This window comes from Heteronotia binoei, chromosome 5 (genome assembly GCF_032191835.1).
Source record: "Heteronotia binoei isolate CCM8104 ecotype False Entrance Well chromosome 5, APGP_CSIRO_Hbin_v1, whole genome shotgun sequence".
NCBI classification, from domain to species: Eukaryota; Metazoa; Chordata; class Lepidosauria; order Squamata; family Gekkonidae; genus Heteronotia; species Heteronotia binoei.
This window is the reverse complement of record NC_083227.1, coordinates 155,896,931-155,922,210: the sequence shown is the minus strand read 5'-3', so window position 1 is coordinate 155,922,210 and position 25,280 is coordinate 155,896,931. Positions and strand designations below refer to the sequence as shown.

The following is a 25,280-nucleotide window of genomic DNA, read 5'->3' as shown; positions in this document are numbered from 1 at the left end:
TGAAGATCATTGGCAAAAACATCTGCATGACAGCCAATAGCCTTACAGCATCTCCTCCTCCTCTCATTCCCCAATGGATAAGTTTTTCATAAATAATGGGGCACAAAAGGACTCTAGGTGAGGCACACGGAGTATCAGTTCTGGATTTCAGCTCAGTCCTAAGTGTGTCATATGAAGAAAAAAATTCATTATAATAGAATTCCCTGTATGCTGGCTATGAATTTACTGAACATAATTGTGCCTTCTGTTCAAAATGTTGGGAGTGGGGATGGGCATGAATTGGCTCACAAACTAAAGTTTGTCATGAATTTTGGCTGGTTCATGGTTCACAAAGCTATGTTCATGGAAGGGCAATAGGCAAAAACATTCTATGAACTTTCATGCCGTTCATGGTGGTTCATGAATGGATACATTTCCAGACAGACTGTCTCCACTCAAACTGTTACAAAACTTCAAGACAAGGGAGCAGACTTCTTCAGCCTCGGAAAAACCAATAGAGGCCCTCCAAAACTTAACAGGCACGGCTAGGTGCCAATAATGGAGTTTCCATTCCGCCCTATCAGATCAGATATATATATATATCCTCAACCCAGCTCCACACACTCTCCTCTGTTTGCTGTTGGCAGTTAATCTGAAAAGAGGAAATTTGTTGGAAGCAGAGCACACTCTTTCTAAATGTGAACTCCTCTCCCCTGCTGAGGTATGGGTGTTCGTGGACTCAGGGTTCTGAACCACTCTGTTTCTCTGCTTGTGCTGAGTAGAGGAGCTTAGCTAATGGGTGAGCAGAGGGGATTAGCTGTTTGGTGCCTTGGCTGAGAACAGATACCTTTCTGACTGCGAACTTCTTTCACCTGCTGGGGCTTGAATCTTAGTGGATACTGGGCTCTGAGCCACCCCATCTTGAAGAAGAGGAGGAGGTGGAGAAGGAGATTGGATTTATACTCTGCCTTTAACTACCCAAAGGAGTCTCAGAGCCACTTACAAACTCCTGTCCCTTCCCCTACCCACAACAGACACCCTGTGAGGCAGGTGGGGCTGAGAGAGCTCTCCAAGAACTGCCCTTCAGAACAGCTCTGAGAGAACTTGTGACTGACCTAAGGTAACTCAACAACTGCATGTAGAAGAGTGGGGAATCAAACCCAGTTCTCCTAGGTAAGAGTCTGTGCACTTAACCACTACATCAAGCAGGCTTTCCTACACCAAATTGGCTCATACCAAGCAGAAGAGCTTAGCTACAGGGTGCCTTGGCTGAGGACCCACATTTATTCTCTCCTGATTGTGAACATTTATATGCCATGAAAGGGAAAGTGGGTGCAAAGCGTGCTTGTTGAAGGGGCAAGAAGTCCCCCACCCTTCCTGTACTATGAGCACCAAACCCATTCTGCCAGCCCACTGTAGCCTGGCCACTGCAGGAAATCACCAAGGATTTCAAAGCCTCCTTTTCCTGATCTGTTCCTGGGGGTATCTACGGAGGCCAGACACCCACAGTTGCTAACACTCTTTGGAGAGGAGGACTCTGACAGCAGTAATGGGGGAGAGGGGAGCATCACAACTTCTTGTTGCTATTCCTGCCTCAATTGTATTCCTCTGTGCCCCCCTCATCCTAGCACCAGAAAGCAGCCTTCCCTCCCAGTGTCTCCAATCCTGGGCCCCCATTTCCAGCTCACACTTTGGAAACACTTTTGAACCCTCCCCAGTGACCCATGAGTGGTGGAGTGCCATGTGTGCCAAGCTCATGCCCACAGGAATGCAGCCTCCCAAGACTTGCCCTACTCTGTCCTTCATAAGCTCCCGCAAAGGGTGCACCCCAGTATGTTGCTGCTAGAGGAAAGAGTGGCAACCAATAGATGGAAGAAGAGGTTCACTCTCCTTCAGCAGGGAGAAGCAGAGGGGGAGCAGGTGACCCGTTCAAGGAAGGCTACCTACAATCAGGGTGCAGTGTGTGGAACATCAAGGCAAGCTGCTTCCTTATAACACAACACCTACCTCTTGGAACAATAGCTACCTCAGCAAATATCTACCTTAACAAACATTTGCCTTTACAAATGAGCCCCCGTTTGACTACTCCTTTCTATTGCGTTTGTATAATTCACACCAGGTGATCTCTTATATGTACAATGTCTTCCATTAATGGTGAATAACCAGAAATTTCACCTAGGGATGGGCAGTGACTAGAAGATCTATGTATTTGGGCCTGAGGGGGCTAGGAGTATTGTGGGTATGCCTTGTTGAGTTCCAGTGCTTGCCAGAGGTGCCTGTCAAGCTGTCGTTGGGTTACTTTGGGAATCCTGTGTCAGAACTCTGGGAATATCTGCCTTTCTGTCAATCAGAACTTGCCTTTGGAGATTTGGGGGTTACCTGGCTGACTCCACATGTTTTTCCATTTTTTTGCAGAGTAGAAGAATACACTGCTGTTGCTGGGTGTGCTCTGGACCTGTGTGTTTCAGTCCTTCGGGGGGGGGGGGCGGAATACAGCCTGTGGGAATGCTCACCTTGCTTGGCTGGGGTGGCTGGAATGCCTGCCAAGATGCTTGATTGGATACTGGGTATTTCTGCCTTTCTCTCCATTAGAATCTGCGTTTGAATACTAGGGGGGGCTACAAGCATAGGCGAATGCTTACCTTGCTTCAGTGTCTGCCAGGGTGTGTGTGTGTGTGTGTGTCTGCCCAGCTGAAGTTTTCCTGTGAGTTCGGTGTCACTGAGCTTCTATAGACTTCTATAGCTGCAGCTGTCTTTTCCAGAGGAAGCACTGGGAAGATCTTTTTTTTTTTTTGGTGGGGGGGTGTCTGTAACTGGGATCTCAGAACGAGATTGTAGAGGGGCAGGTGTCAGAGTGAGGTTCCCTGTGCGTTTGATGAGTGTAGCTGGCAGAGGGTCCATTCTATACGCTTTTGAACCTGTGTCTGACATTTTTCCTAGGGTGCAACTTTGGGGGGGGGGCACAATTTGGACCCTCTAAATTCAATCTGCACATAATTTGGAGGTCATGTAGAGGAGCATCAGACAGAGATCCTCTGTGAGTTTTATGCATTTAACCTGGACTGGGTTCATTCTATATAGTCCTGAACCTTCTGAACCTGTGCTTGTCATTTCTGCCATTTTCCCAGGAAGCATTTGGAGCACCTTCTCTGCGGAGCCGTAACTCGGACCTGTAAATCCAATCCACACAATCTTGGAGGTCTTGTAGAGAAGCGTCAGACAGAGATCCTCTGTGAGTTTTATGCCTTTAACCTGCACTGGGTTCATTCTATATACTCCTGAACCTCCTGAACCTGTCATTTCTGCCATTTTCCCAGGAAGCATTTCTGCCATTTCCCCTGAACCTGAACCTGTCATTTCTGCCATTTTCCCAGGAAGCATTTGGAGCACCTTCTCTGCGGAGCCGTAACTCGGACCTGTAAATCCAATCCACACAATCTTGGAGGTCTTGTAGAGGAGCGTCAGACAGAGATCTCCTGTGTCTCTAGCGCACTGCGGGCAGGGCGTTTTACCATGTCACAGACCTAACAAACTGAACTGGTTCATTTAGCCCTGAAAAGCTCATGATTGTTTCTGGCTTGTGAACGAGGCACATCATGAACTAGAAGCCAAACCAAACGGCATTTTCCTAGTTTGTCCCCAGCCCTAGTTGGAAGAAAGGCAAGCTTGTAAGTGCTTTAAATAAATGTAATACATATGCAATTTCATATATAGGAGGATAACAGCTAACGTTAAAAGCTTGTTCTAAACAGAGAGAGTTGCTGCAGTTTAGAATGTTATATTTCCTAACGACCAACGATTTGAAATGCCTGTCTGAGAATTAGTATTAATTCATTCTTAAAAGTAAAGCTTGGGATCGTGTGTTTCTAACTTTCTTCTAATCTTTTTCAAGTAAAGGGAAGACCTATTTCATCGCTTTCCCAACTGACATTTTGCTGGGACGAGAGAAGGACGAAGGCCAACACTGCAGTAGTGGAAATTCATTTTTCAAGGGTCAGAAGTTTGGCTTTTAAGTGATTTGTTGTCGAAAGATCCCTCCTGACTAGCAAAGCCAAAAGCCAGAGACAGAATAGGAATGCAAATATTTCCTCTACTGAACATTCCAATGCACTCTTTTAAACCTAGTTCTATAGATTTTTTTTTCCCCCTCTGCCCTGTTGCATGCCATAAATAGCAGGAAAGCATTCCAAACTGCAAAGGGAAGACTCTAGCCATTATCTGTAGAAGGCACTGGCATCTTATCTTCTAATAGTCAAGTGTAGCCCAATCTTCAGGTATCTAAATCCACAGGTTGGGGTCATACTGATTAAAAAAAAAAAAGGTTCTGAAAACTTGAGGGACTTCCCAGGTCTGCAGAAATCCCAGCAGTAGTGGACTCTGGGAGCTGCTCCAAGCCCAGCCATAGCAACAGACATTGGGAGTTGCTTCAGGCTTGTAGTGACCCCCAAACGCTGCCTCGGCAGGGCTCAAAGGCAGCTGCTGAGGTCTGGAGCCAGGGCCGTAGCCAGTGGTGGGGCATTGGGGCAACGCACCCTCCACAATCTGCACCGCCCCTACGCCAACGCCCCCATCTCCTGCTAGGGCAGCCTCCAAGAGCTCTTCAGTTCTGCACACCACGGGCGCCTGGTTCTGGCAAAGACTGAGCGCTGCAGTCATCAGCCGCCTCACTATACCCAAGTGCTGGTGCCTAGCTCAGCCTAGCCTGCTGCACTGCAAGGAGCTAGGAGCAGGCTCAGCGCGCTTGGGCTGGGTTAGGGGGCAGCAGAAGCTGCCGGTGCTGCCATGGCTGAGGTGAAGCAGTAGTGTTGGCAGGAAGGTCAGCCGCACTGCAGCCATTGGGGTGGCCTGTCTGGCATGGTCAACTAGGCCGGCTGCCTCCCGCAGGCTGATGGTGGTGGGGAAGGTCTGATGGGAGCCCTCCCATGCCAGTGGTGGGTAGTGCCATGTGTGTGCCCTGAACCAGCTGTCGTGGCAGCAACAGTGGGAAGGTGGTGAGCCAGAGAGCGATGAAGGTGGCTTCCGGTGCCCACCCAGGCCAGAGCACAGCCAAACTTAGGAGGAGTTTCAGGCAGCACAGTTCAGTTGGCAGCTCCGGGTGATCTGAGGGATGGATGGAGCCATCAAGGGAAGCCCAAAGAAAAAGAAGCTGCGGTAAGGGTGTGGGGAGAGCGGTGTCAGGTGCTGGCAGTCACCATGTAGATTAAAGGAAATTTAATTAACTTTAATTTAATTAGCCACTTGCCCTCTAAGGTCTTTAAATGTCAGCTGACAAAAGAATTCCTGGCTATGGGGCTGCATGAAACTGTGCCCGGTTAAGTGACCGGGGGGGCGAGAGATGAGTTTCCTGCATGAGTCTTGTGGGTCCCCACTTGTCACTTCAGCTCAGCCATCTCAACTGTGGTCAAAACTTCTAAAAGAATTTCCCATTTCAGTCATTCTAATTAAACCAAGGTCAGCTCCCAAACAGAAAACCATTAGGAACTGTTTATCCACCTCTTCAACAGGATATGCACTATGGACAGGACAGGACACCATGGACAGGACACCATCTATCTTTGTCAAGTATCTTCACATGCATTTTTGCTATCAAAATTTTTGCTATCAGGATTCAGCTGCAGACAGGTCAAATAGCATGAGAGTTGCAGCCAGATCTGAGGCCAACTTTCAGTTGCAGGGGACAGAATTTGGGCTCAGTGTTGCTTATTTCAGACCTTCATCACAGGGCTATCTATATAGGATGTAGGGTTGCCAATCCCCAGGTGGGGGCAGGGGATCCCCCGGTTTGGAGACCCCCGCCTGCTTCAGGGTCGTCAGAACGCAGGGGGAGGGGAGGGAAATGTCTGCTGGAAACTCTATTATTCCCTATGGAGATTTATTCCCATAGAAAATCATGGAGAATTGATCTGTGGGCTATCCGGGGGTCTTGGGGGGCCTGTTTTTTGGAGTAGAGGCACCAAATTTTCAGTATAGCATCTAGTGCCTCTCCCCAAAAAGAATGGACCAGGGGGTCCAATTCTATGAGCCCCAAAAGAAGGTGCCCCTATCCTTCGTTATTTCCTATGGAAGGAAGGAATTGAAAAGGTGTGCCGTCCCTTTAAATGTGATGGACAGAACTCCCTTTGGAGTTCAATTATGCTTGTCACAGCCTTGATCTTGGCTCCACCCCCAAAGTCTCCTGGCTCCACCCCCAAAGTCCCCCGATATTTCTTAAATTGGACTTGGCAACCCTAATAGGATGCCAAATCCCTCTCAGGTCCACACAGAAATGCCTGGACTTGAATCAGTCATTTCAAAGGTCAGAGCTTTCCTCTCAGCCACAGCAGTGCTCACACACAATTGTTTTTGGCCCTGATAAACTCCACTATAGTGTCCTCCTAATTCTTCCCATGTGCACTAACTACTTAAGTAGTTATTAAGTAGGTTACATATCCTACTTATACATTTCCTATTCCAGCATTTGCCCATTTAGTTACTATACCTTCCTGCTAGGATTGCCAGTCTCCAGGAGGGGCCTGCATATCTCCCCCAATTAAAACTGATCTCCAGACTATAATGATCAGTTTTCCTGGAGAAAATGGCTCCTTTGAATGGTGGCTTTATACTCCACTGAAGTCCTTCCCCTTCTGAACTCTGCCCTCTCCAGAATCCATTCCTAAATCTCACAAAATCATAAGAACATAAGAGAAGCCATGTTGGATCCGGCCAATGGCCCTGCCCTGCCTATATCTGACTTTGCATTTGCCTTAATGTTCCTCTACCTTTGCCATTCTTCATTCCTGGAAACAACTTTTGTAGCTCTGCAGCCTTGCTTTGACATGGGGAACTTGGCAGCTGGATATTTAGAGCACTCAGTCAACAAACAGAACAATATTTAGTTTTGAGGAAACTCTGCTCAGTTGCACTGTAGCATTTATGTTGAAGGATGAAGACTTTCCCAAGTGAAATACATGAATGACATAGTATTTGCTGAGGTATTAACTCACCTTCCCATATTACTCTAAGAAAGTGCAACAAGAAGTCAAAGATTAAAAGAAGCTTCTACTGCTTCCTACATAGCAGGCTCCCCCCAACAACTAGGGTTGCCAAGTCCAATTCAAGAAATATCTGGGGACTTTGGGGACAGAGCCAGGAGACTTTGGGGGTGGAGCCAGGAGCAAGGGTGTGGCAAGCATAATTGAACTCCAAAGGGAGTTCTGGCCATCGCATTTAAAGGGATCACAGACCTTTTTCAATGACTTCCTTCCATAGGAAATCATGAAGGATAGGGGCACCTTCTTTTGGGGCTCACAGAATTGGACCCCTTGGTCCAATCTTTTTGAAACTTGGGGGGTATTTTGGGAGGAGGCAGTGGATGTTATACTGAAAATCTGCTGCCTCTACCTCAAAGAACAGCCCTCCCAGAGCCCCAGATTCCCACAGATCAATTCTCCATTATTTTCTATGGGAACAAGTCTCCATACGGAACTTCAGAGTTCCCAGCAGACATTTCCCTCCCCTCCTCCCGCTTTCTAATGACCCTGAAGCGGGGGGAGGGCCTCCAAACCGGGGGATCCCCTGCCCCCACCTGGGGATTGGCAACCCTACCAACAACAGTAGTGTTAGCCAAGCAGTAGGAAAAAGTAGTGTAGTGCAAATCATAAATTGTAGCACCCAGGCTGACACTGGTTGTATGTCTGAATGTACAGCAACCAAAGCCAGGATCAGCACAGTCTCTACGTGGCTTGCAAGTATCAGGTGTGTTGATTTAGCATGTCTCCTGCTTAAAAATGATGTCACTGGGAGTGTTCTTAGGAAAATGTATATAGGAAAAGAACTGATGTATCTGTAAACGATTTTAGGATCCTGAAAGTCATGCACATACCGTAACACTTCTAAAGGAAAACGAATGCATGGAATGCTTTTGTTGCCGAGCCTAAGCTGCTGCAGTCAACCCAAAACACTGCTAAAGATCCAGTCTTGGCAGCACAGAGAAAAATGTCATAAGAAGCTTGAAAAATAACCCATATGTTGTAATATAGCAAGCTGACAAGTGAGGAGCCAATGGCGCACCGGACAAGACAAACTATACACAAGAAGCTAAGCGATAGCTCTCAAATCCCAGTTTTTACGGGTCGCTATCCTCAGAACCCACATACAAATACTAGTAAACGGAACAAAATCAGGGGGAAAAATCCCAACATACATACAGGAATGGATGTACATGAGTATACCCCAAGAACCTCAACTGGATACTTTCTACCGCCAGCCAAGATACGTAAACTTGGCAACTCTGGATGCCCCAATATGTCAAGCACAGGCACCATCACTGTAGAAATATCAGGATATATGGCTCCATCCTGAGGCCACCCATTATTAATACCCCCAGTTTGGTGAAGTGGTTAAGTGTGCAGACTCTTATCTGGGAGAACTGGGTTTGATTCTCCACTCCTCCACTCGCAGCTGCTGGAATGGACTTGGGTCAGTCATAGTTCTCACAGAGCTGTCCTTGAAAGGGCAGCTTCTGTGAGAGCTCTCTCAGCCCCATCTACCTCACAGGGTGTCTGTTGAGGGGGAAGAACATAAAGGAGAGAGCAAGTTGCTATGAGACAAAAAAAAAAAAAAGTTGCTCTGAGACTCTGATTCAGAGAGAAGGCCGGGGTATAAATCTCCATTCTTCTTCTTCTTCTTCCTCCCATGATACCAAAGACTTCCTCAGGAAACTGCAGTCTATCAACCATCTCCCAGAAAATAGCCTTCTAGCCACCATGAAGTCTCTGTACACCAACATCCCCCATCAGAATGACCGACAAGCCATTAGAAACATCACCCCTGACAACACCAAAGCAGATCTTGCCACTGAACTTTGCATGTCTATTCCCACTCATAACTACTTCGGGTTTGGCTAGAACCTCCAAAACAACAACACAGTGGGTGCATGGCTCCACAATATTGATTATATCCATTCATTGTTTTCTATCTGCCCTCTCTGCAAATGGACTCAGGGCGGTTAACGGTCAATTTTTTTAAAAAGTTACAATTTAAAACAATAAAATAATGATTAAAATACAATTCATGGTGCTGCTCAAAACTTCAGTATAGGTGGTGTCATAACTCTCTTCTGACAGTGATCCCATGGTGATCATAATTCCTCATGCGTGATGTCGCTCAGCAGTGTAGGGTGGCAGTCCTCTCCCATTTCGGTATTAAAGGCCTGTTGAAATAATTCAGTTTTCCAGGCCCTGCGGAATTGGGAGAGATTCTGCAAGGCCCTTATGGCCTCTGGGAGGGCGTTCCACATTGTTGGCACTGCCACTAAGAAAGCCCTAGCCCATGTAGAGCACAGTCTGGTCTCCCTTGGTCTGGGGATATATGAACATATGAAGCTGCCTTATACTGAATCAGACCCTCGGTCCATCAAAGTCAGTATTGTCTACTCAGGCTGGCAGGGGCTCTCCTGGGTCTCAAGCTGAGGTTTTTCACGCCTACTTGCCTGGACCCTTTTAGTTGGAGATGCCAGGGATTGAACCTGGGACCTTCTGCTTACCAAGCAGATGCTCTACCACTGAGCCACCGTCCCTCCCTAAATAGATAACAGGTTTTGTGTCCCTGAATGCAGAGCTCTCTGGGGAACATATGGAGAAAAGCGATCCCATAGATAGGCAGGCCCTCGACCATACAGGGCTTTGAAGGTCAATACCAGCACCTTGAAACGGACTCAGAACACAATAGGTAGCCAGTGCAGCTCTTTCAGCACTGGTTGAATATGCTCCCATTGAGGAAGCCCCATTAACAACTGTGCTGCAGTGTTCTGCACTCGCTGTAGTTTCTGAGTCAGGGTCAAGGGCAGCCCCATGTAGACAGCATTACAGCGGTCTATTCTTGAGGTGACCATAGCAGGGATCATTATTGCTAAGTCATCATGCTCCAGAAAAGGGGCCAACTGCCGTACCCGCTGAAGATGAAAAAAGGCGAATTTGGTAGTGGCTGCTACCTGGGTCTCCAAAGCCAACAAAAACTCCAGGAGCACTCCCAGGCTCTTGACCTTAGAGGCTGGTATCAGTGGCACCCCATCAAGAACTGGCAAAGGGATCTCCCTTCCTGGGCCACCCCAACTCAAAGAATCTCCATCTTCATTGGATTTAACTTCAATCAACTCCGCCTGAGTCAAGATGCCACAGCTTGTAGTGCCAGGTCCAGGTTCTCCGGGACGCAGTCGAACTGGCCACCCATCAATAGATAGAGCTGGGTGTCATCTGCATATTGATGGCATTCCAGCCCATATCTCCTGACAATCTGGGCAAGGTGTGTGTGGGTTGTGCTGAGAATTAGGGAGAGTGAGAGGGATCGCTGAAATGGTTTGCATTGATTTCAGTCTAACAGCAGGATGTGCCAGTTGGCTCTTAGGCTGAAATCAATGCAAACTGTTTCAGTGACCCCTCACTTGGAAATGGGAGGAGAAAAAGGGAACACTGAAATGGCTTGAGATTCCTCCCCCCCCCCCCCATTCTCCTAGCCCACACCTGCCACAGGCAGGAAAAAGGAAGAGCCTTCCAGGGAGATTTCTTCCCCACTTTCTTCTGGCCATGGCTTTAAACCATGCTGCAGGAGGATAAGCTGACCCCGGATCTGTGTGCAACAGGGAGGGCTCTCCCAGCTGCAGGCAAATTATGGCAGCCATGGCTTCTTGTCCCACAGTGTGTTGGAAAGCTTTAAATCATGCCAGAGGAGGAGAAGCTGACCCAAGGTTCTCCTCCCCCAGTGTTCTGCTACATCACAGACCTCACAAAAGGAACCTGAAACGAACCTTGATTTTCCCAGTTTGGACCCATGGCAAAAAAGTCCTTGAGAGATTTCACAAGGCTTTCAACAACTTCCACCTCACTATCAATCTAACTATGAATTACTCTGCACAAGAAATAACCTTCCTGGACACCAAAGTACAGATACACAAGGGACACGTAAGTACCAGTTTGGTACGAGAGCCACTTTGGTATAGTGGTTAAGTGTGTGGACTCTTATCTGGGAGAACCGGGTTTGATTCCCCACTCCTCCACTTGCACCTGCTAGCATGGCCTTGGGTCAGCCATAGATCTGGCAGAGGTTATCCTTGAAAGGGCAGCTGCTGTGAGAGCCCTCTCCAGCCCCACCCACCTCACAGGGTGTCTGTTGTGGGGGAGGAAGGTAAAGCAGATTGTAAGCCGCTCTGAGACTCTTCGGAGTGGAGGGCGGGATATAAACCCAATATCTTCATCTAACTCACAGGGTGTCTGTTGTGGGGGAGGAAGGGAAAGGAGATTGATAAAAGGAAGTACTTCTTCACCCAAAGGGTGATTAACATGTGGAATTCACTGCCACAGGAGGTGGTGGCGGCCACAAGTATAGCCACCTTCAAGAAGGGTTTAGATAAAAATATGGAGCACAGGTCCATCAGTGGCTATTAGCCACAGTGTATGTGTGTATATAAAAATTTTTGCCACTGTGTGACACAGAGTGTTGGACTTGATGGGCCGTTGGCCTGATCCAACATGGCTTCTCTTATGTTATGTTCTTATGTGAGCCGCTCTGAGACTCTTCGGAGTGGAGGGTGGGATATAAATCCAATATCTTCTTCTTCTACCACATAATATTGGAAACCAACAGATCAGCTAACATATCTACATGCCTCAAACTACCACCCCCAACCACATCGAACAATCTATTGTGTATAGCCAAGCCCTATGCTATAGCTGCATCTTCTCCAACCCTTCAGGCAGAGATACTCACTTGAAGGATCTGTAACAGGCATTTTTAAACTACAATATCCTCCTGCTATGGTGGGAAAGATGACTGGAAAAGCCAGAATGATGCCAGGAGACAGCTTGTTTCAAGAAAAGGCCAAAGAAACTGACAGCAGGACACCACTGGTGGTCACCTGCAGCTCACAACTCAAGCCAGTCCAAGGTGTTATTAATGACAGAGAACCCATGATGGATAGTGACACTTCCCTCACACAGCCATTGGGGGAGGCGGGGGCTGACCTTTTCATGCTTACAACTTCTCACCCGCAATGATAAACTACTTAACAGTAACATGGACTCTGATGCCAAGGCCTGCAACGAACCCAGATGACAAGTTTCCTCTCATATATATCCTAGCAACACCATCAGTGGACCCAGCAACATCAGCCATACCATCTCAGGTGCTTACTCCTGTTAATTCTCTAATGTGATGTATGCATCACGTGTCAGCAATGCCCTTTCACTCTCTACATTGGACAAACATAAGTCTGATATCAGAAACTATAACATACAAGCAAGGCTTTTTTTTGAACAGGAATGCACAGGAACAGAGTTCCAGCTGGCTTGGCGTCAGGAGGTGTGGCCTAATATGTAAATCAGTTCCTGCTGGGTTGTTCTACCAAAAAGCCCTGCACAAAACAATGGTGACACCAAGGGGTGTGGCCTAATATGCAAATGAGTCCCTGCTGCTGTTTTTCTACATGTGACCTAATACGCAAATGAGTCCTTGTTGGGTTTTTTCTGCATTTAGGTAAAAAAAAATCCAGTGCATTAGGATGGAGGAGACTTGTCTTAGCAGCAATATGTGCAAAAAGGATCTAGGGGTCTTAGTGGATCATACGCTGAACATGAGTCAACGGTGTGATGCGGTGGCTAAAAAGGCAAATGCAATTTTGGGCTGTATCAACAGAAGTATAGTGTCCAGATCACATGAAGTGATGGTATCGCTTTACTCTGCTCTGGTAAGACCTCACCTGGAGTACTGTGTTCAGTTTTGGGCACCACATTTTAAGAAGGATATAGACAAGCTGGAACAGTTCCAGAGGAGGGTGACGAAGATGATGAGGGGTCTGGAGACTGAGTCCTATGAGGAAAGGTTGAAGGAGCTGGGGATGTTTAGTCTAGAGAGGAGGCAGCTTGAAGATCACCATCTTCAAATATTTGAAGGGCTATCTTATAGAGGATGGTGTGGAATTGTTTTCTGTGGCCCCAGAAGGCAGGACCAGAACCAATGGGTTGAAATTAAATCAAAAGAGTTTCCGGCTCAACATTAGGAAGAACTTCCTGACCGTTAGAGCGATTCCTCAGTGGAACAGGCTTCCTCGGGAGGCGGTGGGGTCTCCTTCCTTGGAGGTTTTTAAACAGAGGCTAGATAGCCATCTGACAGCAATGAAGATCCTGTGAATTTTGGGGGAGGTGTTTGTGAGTTTCCTGCATTGTGCAGGGGGTTGGACTAGATGACCCTGGAGGTCCCTTCCAACTCTATGATTCTATGATTTTACAAAAAAAAAGCTCTGCATACAAAAGCCAGTGGAGGAACATTTTAATCTTCCAGGACATTCAGTCGCAGACCTAAAAAGTAGCAGTTAATTTACAAAGGTATTCCAAAGGGAGATCAGAAAGAGAGACTGCTGAATTGCAACTGAGAACAAAGCTCAAGACAATGCATCCACTTGGAATGAATCAAGACCTAGGTTTCCTGTCCCATAACCAATGCTAATTTCTCCACACCTACTATCTCAGCATATCACAACAAATCCAATCAAACCTTCTATTGTTATTTGCCTACTAATGTCATTTGGCATCTGAAATCTCTCCACTTTCCAATATATAGGACAGATGGACTTACATCTAGCTGTACCTAAAGAAATGAGCAATGACTCATGAAAGATCATACCCTACCACAACTTTTGTTAGGCTTTAAGATTCTACTGGACTCTTACTCTTTTCTACCAAACACTCAGAAGTAAAACCACATTCTGAAAATTGCTTTGTGCAGTAAAGGAAAACTCATCTTGTCCCAACCACATGAGGCACATGTATTTCCATCAATCATACGTTTTTAATGATGTAATTGTGAAATAGGTGCTTTTTGCATTTATAATAAAGTTTGGAACAGATGGTGAAGGCTGAAATTAATCAGTCCATTACATTACTCTGGAAGTAATTTTTCCTTACAAGAAATTTTATAAGGAGTTGGTAGCATAATGTTAACAGTATAATCCAGCTACTGAATTTTTTTGGAAGCGAGGATGATAGCAGAGGGATTTCCCCCACTAAATTCAAATCCCTTTGAACAAGAAATCACAGTAATTTAACCTATCAGATATTTTTGATTATGTATGTATTCTACTTTTATTTCACCTTTTTATGAAAGACTCAGGGTAGCTTACAATACCAAAACCCACTTAAACATATAAGACAGGACAACATAGAGACACAAAGCAACAGCAGCAACAAAAACCTGTATGAGATCAGCACAAAAGTGGCAGTAAAAATGTGACTACCCACTTGAAACTTAAAACAGAAATAGCACCCTCTCCAAACAACAACTGAGCCGCTGTAAAACAAGAAATCATTAAAAGTCACATAACCAAACATTCTGGTATTAGTATCAACCTGTTGGGATTCAGCTAGGGTTGCCAAGTCCAATTCAAGAAATAACTGGGGACTTTGGGGGTGGAGCCAGGAGACTTTGGGGGTAGAGCCAGGAGACATTAGGGGTGGAGCCAAGATCAAGGGTGTAACAAGCATAATTGAAGTCCAAAGCGAGTTCTGGCCATCACATTTAAAGGGACGGCACACCTTTTCCATTCCTTCCTTCCATAGGAAATAATGAAGGATAGGGGCACCTTCTTTCACGTTTTCATGGCAGACCAGTTTGGTGTAGTGGTTAAGTGTGTGGACTCTTATCTGGGAGAACCGGGTTTGATTCCCCACTCCTCCACTTGCACCTGCTGGAATGGCCTTGGGTCAGCCATAACTCTGGCAGAAGTTGTCCTTGAAAGGGCAGCTGCTGTGAGAGCCCTCTCCAGCCCCACCCACCTCACAGGGTGTTTGTTGTGGGGGAGGAAGGTAAAGGAGATTGTGAGCCGCTCTGAGACTCTTCGGAGTGGAGGGCGGGATATAAATCCAATATCTTCTTCTTCTTCTTCTTTTGGGGCTCATAGGGCCCCGGTCCAATTGTTTTGAAACTTGGGGGATTTTTTGGTGAGAGGCACTAGATACTATACTGAAGATTTGGTGCATCTACTCCAAAAAACAGCCTCCCCCCACAGAGCCCCAGATACCCAAAGATCAATTCTCCATGATTTTCTATGGGAATAAATCTCCCTAGGGAATAATAGAGTTCCCAGCAGACATTTCCCTCCCCTCCCCCCACTTTCTGATGACCCTGAAGCAGGGGGAGGGTCTCCAAACTGGGGGATCCCCTGCCCCCACCTGGGGATTGGCAACCCTAGATTCATCCTCTTTCAGTGGCCCTCTAAAAAAAAAAAACAGGAATCTTTTCTAACTCTTCAAAGGGGAACAATCAAAGGCTGTTATGGCCTCTCAGGATAGTAAACTGCAGAGCCTGGGTGCTGCAGCCTTCTCCTGCGTGCCTGCTATCCTAATCACACCTGAGAAGAGCAATACTACAAGATCTTAAACAGTAGGCACTCGCTCAGATTTAAAAACATAAAACATACAAAAAGAATCATGGCAGAGCAAGAGACCCCCTTAAAAGCTATAATTAGTATTTTATATGCCAGCATTGTTTTGGTGGAACCTCTGCTGATTATCAAATTGTGGGGGAATGCAGGAGTGCATCGATTTCCATGGGGAAATATGCAGGATCTAAATAAAGATGCAGCCGGCACATTATGGATGGGGTGCTACGAAGGAAAGGAAAGAAGCTGAACCCCTTGCATTTTGATCTCTGTGCGCTTTCAAATAACGATGCTATCTTGGATTTATGGAAGCCGATATATATAATTAAACAGCAAATCTGGGATACAGTTCATCAAGTAGACGGAACAGGACACAGTCTTATCCAGTGGTAGGGAATCCTGGTAAAAACTTTGCTCTAGCAGGCTATCTCTAGGTTTTACAATTCTCTAAATACTGATGCCAAAGAGCCCCATGGTGCAGAGTGGTAAAGCTGCAATACTGCAGTCGGAGCCCCTCTGCTCACAACCTGAGTCCGATTCCAGCAGAAGCTGGTTCAGGTAGCCGGCTCAAGGTTGACTCAGCCTTCCATCCTTCCGAGGTCGGTAAAATGAGTGGGGGGGGGGGAAGTGTAATGATTGGGGAAGGCAATGGCAAACCATCCTGTAAAAAGGTCTGCTATGAAAACGTGAAAGCAGCGTCACCCCAGAGTCGGAAATGGCTGATGCTTGCACAGGGGACGTTTCCTTTTCCAAATACTGATGAGCCTTTATTTTGGCCCACTTTAATGCGCTACCTTCAGCTTCTCTGGAAGGGAGATATGTATTCCTTACTCTCACTGTGTTTTTCCCTGCCAATTGCACATAGTTGAAGAAGCAGAGCTGGTTTTTATACTCTTGTTTTTCTCTACCCTAAGGAGTCTTTAAGTGGCTTACAATCACGTTCCCTTCCTCTCCCTGCAACAGTTACCTATTGAAACACTCAATCATGTGTTATTGCATTGCTCTTTGTACAGGAACTTTCGGTCTCTATACATACCTCCAATCTTGACTTCAAAGGTCTTAGAAGGGTAAGTGTCTTCCAAAATGCGACTCCCATCCAGAGGCAGGCTGCACAGCTTTGCGTCTGGGGGCCGTTTTGCCTCCTCGCAAGGAGGAGGAGTGGGCAGGGCATCCTCAGAGGTGGAGGAGGAGCAGGCACGCCCTAGAGGCAGGCTCCAGTCCCTCCTTTCATTCTTCGCCTCATGCTCGGGGAAGGCAGAGCGCAGCTTGTGTGCTCTTTTTCTTTACGAGGCCTGTTGCCAGTCACCACAACTTTTTGGGCTGTGGTGGTTGGCCTGTTGGACTTTGCCGCGGTTGCTTGTAGCGAGTCGCGGTGATCTTCAGGAGGAGTCTCATTGCATCAGGAGCATCTTCGGGAGCGTCTTTGACGCGGTGGTTTGTTGCTGGCCGTGGCATTTTCATGTGGCCGGCATTTTTGTGCTTCCCCTTTTTGTTTTAGGGTATCTTGTGGTGCCTCTCCCCTTGTGAGGGTAATGTTCGGCCCCCCTTTTTTTCTTTGTTAAGTCGGCTGAGGAACCAACTCCCCCACCCCACCCCCATTTATATAATCTTCTGGGGAGGCATGGTTACTTCACAGTGTGTGGGGCCGTTCTTTTGGACAGTGCAGTTTGGAAGGAGGCCTTAACTAATCGTGGGTTTAATTGGGTAGCCATTTTATTGGAGCTGTTCCATTCTTCCTCCCTATTGCTGGGCAGAAGAGTGGCCATTTTGTGGATAGCTCAGGGCGGCGATTTCAAGGACAGCCTTTTTATTCTTCCTCCCTCTTGCAGGGAAAAGAGCGGTCATTTTGTGGATTGCTTGGGGTGGCCATTTTGAGGACAGCCTTTTTATTGGGATTCTTCCTCCCTGTTGCAGGGGAAAAGAGCTGCCATTTTGTTGATAGCTTGGGGCGGCCATTTCGAGGATAGCTTTAACGTTCATCACTTGCCTCTGGTAGGGCGTGGGCCACATCAGTGAGGGCAGTAGACGGGCTTGTCATTGTTATTGGGCACATTATCATGCCTAAGGGACAGGGCAAATCCAAGGGCAAGTACCCTGCACTGAGACCACAGTGGCCTGTTCCTAAGCAGTCAGCACCTTTGCCTTCATCCTCTGATGAGGAGGATGGCACTTTCGAGCAGTCTGTGTTAGCCAGAAAAGCAGCTTTGAAGGGGTCGAGTAGTAGGCAGCCGGTCGTATTGGGTGTAACAGGTCTGACTTCCAAGGCACACAAGCGGGCTGCTAAGAAGCGCTTCCAGGAAGAAATCCTAAATCGTTTGTCTTCCCTTGAAAGCAGGTCTTCTACGGACAAAACGGAGGGTGTGTTGCCTCTTCCAGTGGAGATGACCAATGCAGATGCTTCGCAGAGTTTTCAGTTGGGTAGGGGTGAGTTTGCACAACACACTACCACAGCTTGGCCCTGGGGGCAGTCGGCCACCTTCGGGCCTGTTGCCAATAGCCAGCCTGCTGCTTTTAATAATTCCCAGCCCTGGGCTTGGGGCTTTATCCTGGCTAACCCTTGGGGTCCTTGGGTAGGCCTGCCCAGCCAGTTCCCAGGAGCATCCGTGGCACCCTATGGTGGCTGGGGTGTTTCTTATCTTTGGGGTCCATCATACTCTGCTGTGCCAGCTAAGGCTTTATCTTTTGGTGATCTGGCCTTATCTCTTGGGGATCACTTGTTGCCAGCCGCCAAGGATAAGATACTGAAAGGAGAATTTGTGGACCTATTTTCTCTGCTCTATAGGGAGCTGGAGAAAAAGGATAAAGAGGATTTGGATGATACAGAAAAGGAGAAAATCAAGAAGTGGAAAGTTGACAGGACATGGGTGAACTGGGTGCCCGGGTTCATTATTTACGCTGGAATTATTGTCAGGTCACATCCATTGAGCACCACGTCCCTTTTTCAGTATTTCGACATTATTTACAAAAGCTAAACTAGCTTTACCGACCCGGCCTGGCTTCAATATGATGAGGAGTTCAGAATGAGGGTGGCTTTGAACCCGGCCCTTCAATGGGATCAAATTCAGCCACAGCTGCGGCTGTAGGTTATGTCTCCAGCACAACCTAACCTGGGTGATAGATCAGACAATGGACATGTTGTTCAGCGTACAGCCACTGCTTCTGGTGCCCGCAGCAGTGCGGTGCAGGTGGTTCAACCCCGCCTGCTTTGCTGAGAGTTTGGGTCCCAGGGGGTGTGTGGTAAAAAGAACTGCCCATACAAACACAAGTGCCCTCTTTGCGGGGGGTCTCATTCCTTCACGAATTGTTCCAGGGGTAGATTCAGGTGAGGACAGCGCAAGCAGGGCCCGGGCAACGCAGATAAGCTGTTTGGTAAGGGTTCCCAACCCAATAAGTGCGACAGTGCTTGAGGCATGGCTCTGTGATTATCCAAGGGATGAAGATCAGCTTTATTTGTTAAATGGTTTTAACTTTGGGTTTAGAATTCCTTTTAAGGGCCCCAAAAAGCTGTTTTTGGCCAATAATTCGAAGTTGGTTGTAGAGATGGAGCACATAGTTCGTCAGAAGATTGTGAAGGAATTAGCTGAGGGTAGGGTGATGGCCCATTTTCTGCACCCCCTGTGAGTACCTTGAGGGTCTCCCCATTGGGCCTGGTGCAGGCACCAGAAGCAGTTCAGATTGATTCATCATTTATCTTATCCCCATGGGGAATTGGTGAATGACTCCATACCAGAAAATTTGTGTACTGTGCGGTACACATCTTTTGACCAAGCGGTGCAGATGGTAAGGCGTTGTGGGGTAGGGGCTGAGTTGGCAAAGTGTGCCATAAAGTCTGCCTTTCGTCTCCTACTGGTTCACCCTTTGGATTTTGAATTGCTGGGTTTTCATTTTGAAGGGCGGTTTTATATGGATAGGGCCCTGCCCATGGGGATAGCCCTGGACAACTGGCCCTGCCAGATTTCCACCAGGTCATCGAGGGAATTGCCAGTGGGCCAGGGATCCCTCAGGGCCGTTTGGAACCGTTCCGGGTCCATCAGGCCCCGAGGGCGAGCCAAAATAGGCTCTCCGCCCATACAGGGTTGGGGCGGCGTCCCCACACGGGCCTTAAGGTCTAGGTGATCCGACCATGGTACCGCTTCTACGGCGATATCGTTCACCAAAATCCCGGCTGCAAAGATCAGGTCTAATGTGTGCCCGGCCTGATGCGTGGGAGTCGTGACAAATTGAGAGAGTCCCAGTGTCGCCATGGACGACACTAGGTCCATCGCCTGAGTGGAGGCCGTGTCGTCGGCATGGACGTTGAAGTCACCCAGGACCATAAGCCTCGGGTACTCCAACGCCCAGCCCGCCACTGCCTCCAATAGTGATGGTAAGGCGTTAGCTGGTGCGTTGGGCGGACGGTACACCAGCCAAACTGCCAACCCCTCTCCAACATCCCACGCCAGACCGGTGCATTCAATCCCATCAATCTTTGGATCCGGGAGAGCCCGAAAGGAGTAATCCTCCCGTATGAGTAATGCTACCCCTCCCCCCCGCCCGCTCATCCGTGATTGGTGAAAGACCGAGTATCCCGGGGGGGGGGACATCTGGGAGAGAGCTACTGTCTCCCCGTCCCTCACCCAGGTCTCGGTCACGCACATGTTGCCACCACATGTTGTGGTGATAATCTGGGTGGTAATGATTAGGCCTGCTCAAGGGAAAAGCCCTTGTGTTGCAAGCCAAAGATGACTTCAAGAGGCATTGGCCGCAGGCTTTGATCATGTGGTCGGCCATGATCCCGCGCCAGGTATGGCGTGCGGCTTGGGACCCACGGGCAATTGAGAAAGCTCGCTGCAAAGCCAATTTAGAACTTAAAAGAGCCCTCGAGGGGGGTTTGGGTCACTTTCTTCCTCACCCTGGGATCCGGGCTGATTGTGCGGATTTATACAGGAGCGATGGCGTACATCTTTCAGACAAGGATAATGACGCCTTTTTAGAGGACTTGAAACTTGGACTTAAGGAAGTATTGGGTGTTTAGTGGGTGCAGCTGCCAAAGATGAGGCTTGACCTCATGGTTTTGGCCTAAACTTTCATTATGCAGCTCAGTGAGCACCTGTAGCACCCCAGTTTTGGGGCACGGGGTCTTGCTAAATCATTCCTGGACTGTGTGGGATGGTTGAGTGATGAAGCAGACTGCCTTGGGTTTGCATGGATTGATTCACCTGTTAGTCGTGCGGCTGGGGGTTGGAACTCCAGGGAATAACCTTTGCTAGGCCGCCCGGGTACGAGCCATGTATTTTGACTATACCTAGGGACAGGGTGGCTCGCCCTTGTCTTGTGGCAGGGGAGGGGTATTTCATCCCCTGGCCCTGCCGTGCTGCCTGTTATGTTATAGCCCTTGTGTTAATGTAATAAATAAAGAAAGTAGCCCTTTAGTTACCCAAACCCTTGTGTCCGTCTCTTCCTTCCGTCTGCGAAGGCAATGTTATTTTATCTATCTACTTCAAAAATTCACAACAAAGATTTTGATACTAAAGTTAAAACGTAGAAATACCTTTTAAAGACCAAAGGAATGATGGCTGTGATTTTAACAGGTACCTACCCTCCAGCTATTCCTAACTCTCCATCTAGAAATGAGTCAAATTCCTAATTCTCCATCTAGAAATCTTACCAACTGAGCTGGCTTCACAGTGTTAAGGGAAGCCTTGAAAGAATGGGCCTTTTGACCTGGAATGATTTTGTCACAGACCATTGAGCAGGCCAAATTCACAGTTAGGCACTTTTTAGGTCCCTTTAGATTTTTAGGTCCCTCTAGATTTTTATAATTTTTCTGGGGGTGTTGTTGGTCTGCATTGTTCTGTGTATTTGGTCATGGACCGTAATAAAGCAAATTGAATTGAATTGAATTGAATCGAACAGTTAGGCAAAGGATTTCTGACATGAAATGCCAGCATGACTTAATGAAGTCTCCTGGTTTCAGGGTCCCTGAGAAGATAAAATGCATCATGGCAACGGCCCAATATCTTAAAACTCCAGATTTCCCCCCTTACAGGAGGGGTTTTACATTGGCCAGATGTGATGCCATGCCATCCATAATTCTGGAAGGAAGAACAAAGCAGCAGACAAGTTCACCTTTAGGACCAACTAAGTTTTATTTAGAACGTAAGCTTCCGTATGCTCTTAAGCAGACTTCATCCGATAACTAAGAGGATTTGCCCCTGCCCCCTAGAGGAGGTGGAAACAACGGGACACATTTCTTTTTCCGCCGCTGCCTCCTCTATAAACAAATTCAAGATGAAACAATTCTTTCCCTTGTAGACATTCCTGTGGGGGGGGGGGTGGACCAGATGTGCTTAGATAAGATGACATCTCAGTTATTACAAAGCTAACTGCTAGATTCTGTGCACAAGTGATCAAAGTGCGTAATAAATCTCAGTCCTTGCCCTTTTGACCCTTGACTTAGATTTCATCACAAGGTCTATTATATAGTTCTTGATTTTTAGATTCCAGGTTCAAATTTTAAATATGGTTATCGAGAATGTATTTTATACTTTAGTCTCTTTCTAAAATGTAATTTTATCTAGATTTTTTTCTATTTTAACTGGATCTTAACTTGAATACCTGCGTACCTGATAAGGTTCTTGTCAGTTGAATCTGGTCACCGACTGTAATAAAATTTAACTGAACAGGTACTAAGCTTTTCCCTCTCAATTTGAAAATTCTGGTTTACAAGGAATTATAATTTCCACTCTTATCTTAATTAAAGTACTTAATATGTTAAATATGTTAAAAAAGAGAATTTTTTGTCACTAAAGTTTTATTTCTAGTGTTATAAAGTCTTGTGAAAGAAACTGAATTAATCCAAATAACTGAAGATTAATATCATGTTCATACACATAATGCTGAAGATACTGCTTTTAAGACACTGCTTTTACATGAGAAAAAACAATGTGAATATTGCAAACCCTTAAATATTAAAATATGTATTGTTATATAAACTTTCATGATCCCGAGACCACAATAGGAAAACTCTGGTACCCACTTTAAAAAAAGATTATGCAACAATATGTTTGTTGTTTGATTTCTCAGAGTGATAGAAGAATGCACAGTGATATTTTACCTGTAATATGGGCAGGATAAAGTCCTAGTGCGCATGGATGCTGTAAGGATTACTGAGATAAGGTTTGTGAATCACTTTGAAAACTTTACTATTATGGAAATACTAGTTATTTCTACTACTTGAACAAAAAGGGCAATTTATGATTCCTGGAACAGAATTTGTAACCTATATGCACCTGGTATGTACCTTATGAACTGTTTAAATTCCTGTCGGGTATCAAGTCATGTGACTTTCCACTATCTAGAGAGAGCCAGTTTGGTGTAGTGGTTAAGTGTGCGGACTCTTATCTGGGAGAACCGGGTTTGATTCCCCACTCCTCCACTTGCACCTGCTGGAATGGCCTTGGGTCAGCCATAGCTCTGGCAGAGGTTGTCCTTGAAAGGGCAGCTGCTGTGAGAGCGCTCTCCAGCCCCACCCACCTCACAGGGTGTCTGTTGTGGGGGAGGAAGGGAAAGGAGATTGTGAGCCGCTCTGAGACTCTTCGGAGTGGAGGGCGGGATATAAATCCAATATCTTCATCTACCTCACCGGGTGTCTGTTGTGGGGGAGGAAGGTAAAGGAGATTGTGAGCCACTCTGAGACTCTTCGGAGTGGAGGGCGGGATATAAATCCAATATCTTCTTCTTCTAACCAGAAAACCAATAACAGTCCCAAATCTCAGTGCCTGAGGTAGAAGATCAAAGGATAGCTTCTGCTGTGGTATAAATATAATAATAAATGATAGTTTGTTTCTCATTTATGAATAATCTACTTCTACTATGCCATGTAAGGGTGTGCAAAAAAAATAGCTTTTTGGGGGGGGGGGGGTCGGTGTATTGAACCTGAAGAATGTTGGTGTTTCCCAATATTCCCAAATCCCAATACTACTATGTTATTTGGATTCAGGAAATGTTTGGGAAACTCAACCCCCCCCCTCCATTATAGCCTATGGGGACCATGGAGAAAGAAAGACATTTAAGAAATTGTGGCAAGTGAACTCTGAAGGCATTTAAAGGGATTGCAGTCCCCTTTAAACACCTTCTCCAAGCTGAAAGCTCACTCTGAAGGCAGTTAAAGTTACTGACAGCCCTTTAAACGCACTTTAACTGTAGCTTCCTGGTGGTTCCAAAACTTTGAATATTTTTGTGATTTTTGGGGGGGTGGCCAAATCAGTAGTGCACTCGGTAACAGCTGAGAAAAGGTATTTATCAGGTATTTTTTTCAGCTTGGTTTATACTGAATGCACGACCCTAGTGTTATGCAGTTCATGTTACTTACTCCGCCTAACGACAGGGCTCTCTGCACTCAGTATTCCTACAAGGGACAATGGAATCTCAGAGGAGTGTGATTGGATCGGAAACAGTGTGTGAGTATAATTCAAACTGACCTTCAATTTCTAGGCATGTAAATGATTTCTGATCTCTTCCTGAAGGGATCAGGAAGAGGTGGCAGGAATACACAGAAGAATTATACAAGAAGGATCTCAATGTCCTTGACAACCGTGACAGTGAAATCGCTGACCTCGAGTCAGACATCCTGGAGTGTGAAGTCAAATGGGCCTTAGAAAGCATTACTAACAACAAAGCGAGCGGAGATGACGGTATCCCAGTTGAGCTATTCAGAGTCCTAAAAGACAATGCTGTTAAAGTGATGCATGCATTATGACAACAAATTTGGAAAACGCAACAGTGGCTATAGGATTGGAAAGGGTCAGTTTATATTCCAAACCCAAAGAAGAGTAAAGCCAAGGAATGTTCAAACTATCACACCATTGCACTCATTTCACATGCCAGCAAGGTCATGTTAAAGATCCTACAAGCTAGGCTTCAGCGATATATAGATTGGGAACTACCAGAAGTTCAAGCTGGGTTTCGGAGAGGTAGAGGAACTCGAGATCAGATTGCCAACATTTGCTGGATTATGGAGAAAGCACAGGAGTATCAGAAAAATGTATATTTCTGTTTCATTGACTATGCTAAAGCCTTTGATTGTGTGGATCACAACAAACTGTGGCAAGTCCTTAAAGAAATGGGAGTACCAGACCACCTCACATGTCTCCTGAGAAACCTATATAAGGGTCAAGAAGCAACTGTCAGAACGGGATATGGAACAACTGATTGGTTTAGAATAGGAAAAGGAGTTCGACAAGAATGTATATTGTCACCCTGCTTATTTAATTTATATGCAGAGTACATCATGCGGAATGCTGGCCTGGATGAAGCACAAGCCGGAATTAAGATTGCCAGGGAAAACATCAAAAACCTCAGATATGCAGATGACACTACTCTAATGGCAGAAAGTGAGGAGGACCTAAAGAACCTCTTGTTGAGGGTGAAAGAGGAGAGCACAAAAGTAGGCTTGAAACTCAACATCAAAAAAACTAAGATCATGGCATCCGGTCCCATCACACCATGGCACATAGAAGGGGAAGATATGGAAGTAGTGACAGACTTCACATTTCTGGGATCCAAGATCACTGCAGATGGTGACTGTAGCCATGAAATTAAAAGATGTTTGCTCCTTGGGAGGACAGCTATGGCGAACCTGGGCAGTATAATAAAAAGTAGAGACATCACCCTGCCAACAAAAGTCCATTTAGTCAAAGCGATGGTATTCCCAGTAGTAATGTTTGGCTGTGAGAGCAGGACCATAAGGAAAACCGAGCGCAGAAGAATAGATGCTTTTGAGCTGTGGTGCTGGAGAAGACTCTTGAGAGTCCCTTAGACTGCAAGAAGACCAAATCAGTCAGCCCTAAGGGAAATCAATCCAGACTGCTCCCTGGAAGGTCAGATGCTGAAGCTGAAGTTCAAATCCTTTGGC

The 25,280-nt window shown here is 46.5% G+C and overlaps 1 protein-coding gene across 1 annotated transcript in view; it reads right to left on the bottom strand.

The window, feature by feature from the left end:
• The window catches only part of SLIT3 (slit guidance ligand 3), an 884,772-nt gene that overhangs the window by 426,123 nt on the left and 433,369 nt on the right, over positions 1 to 25,280 (bottom strand). The window lies entirely within an intron of this gene.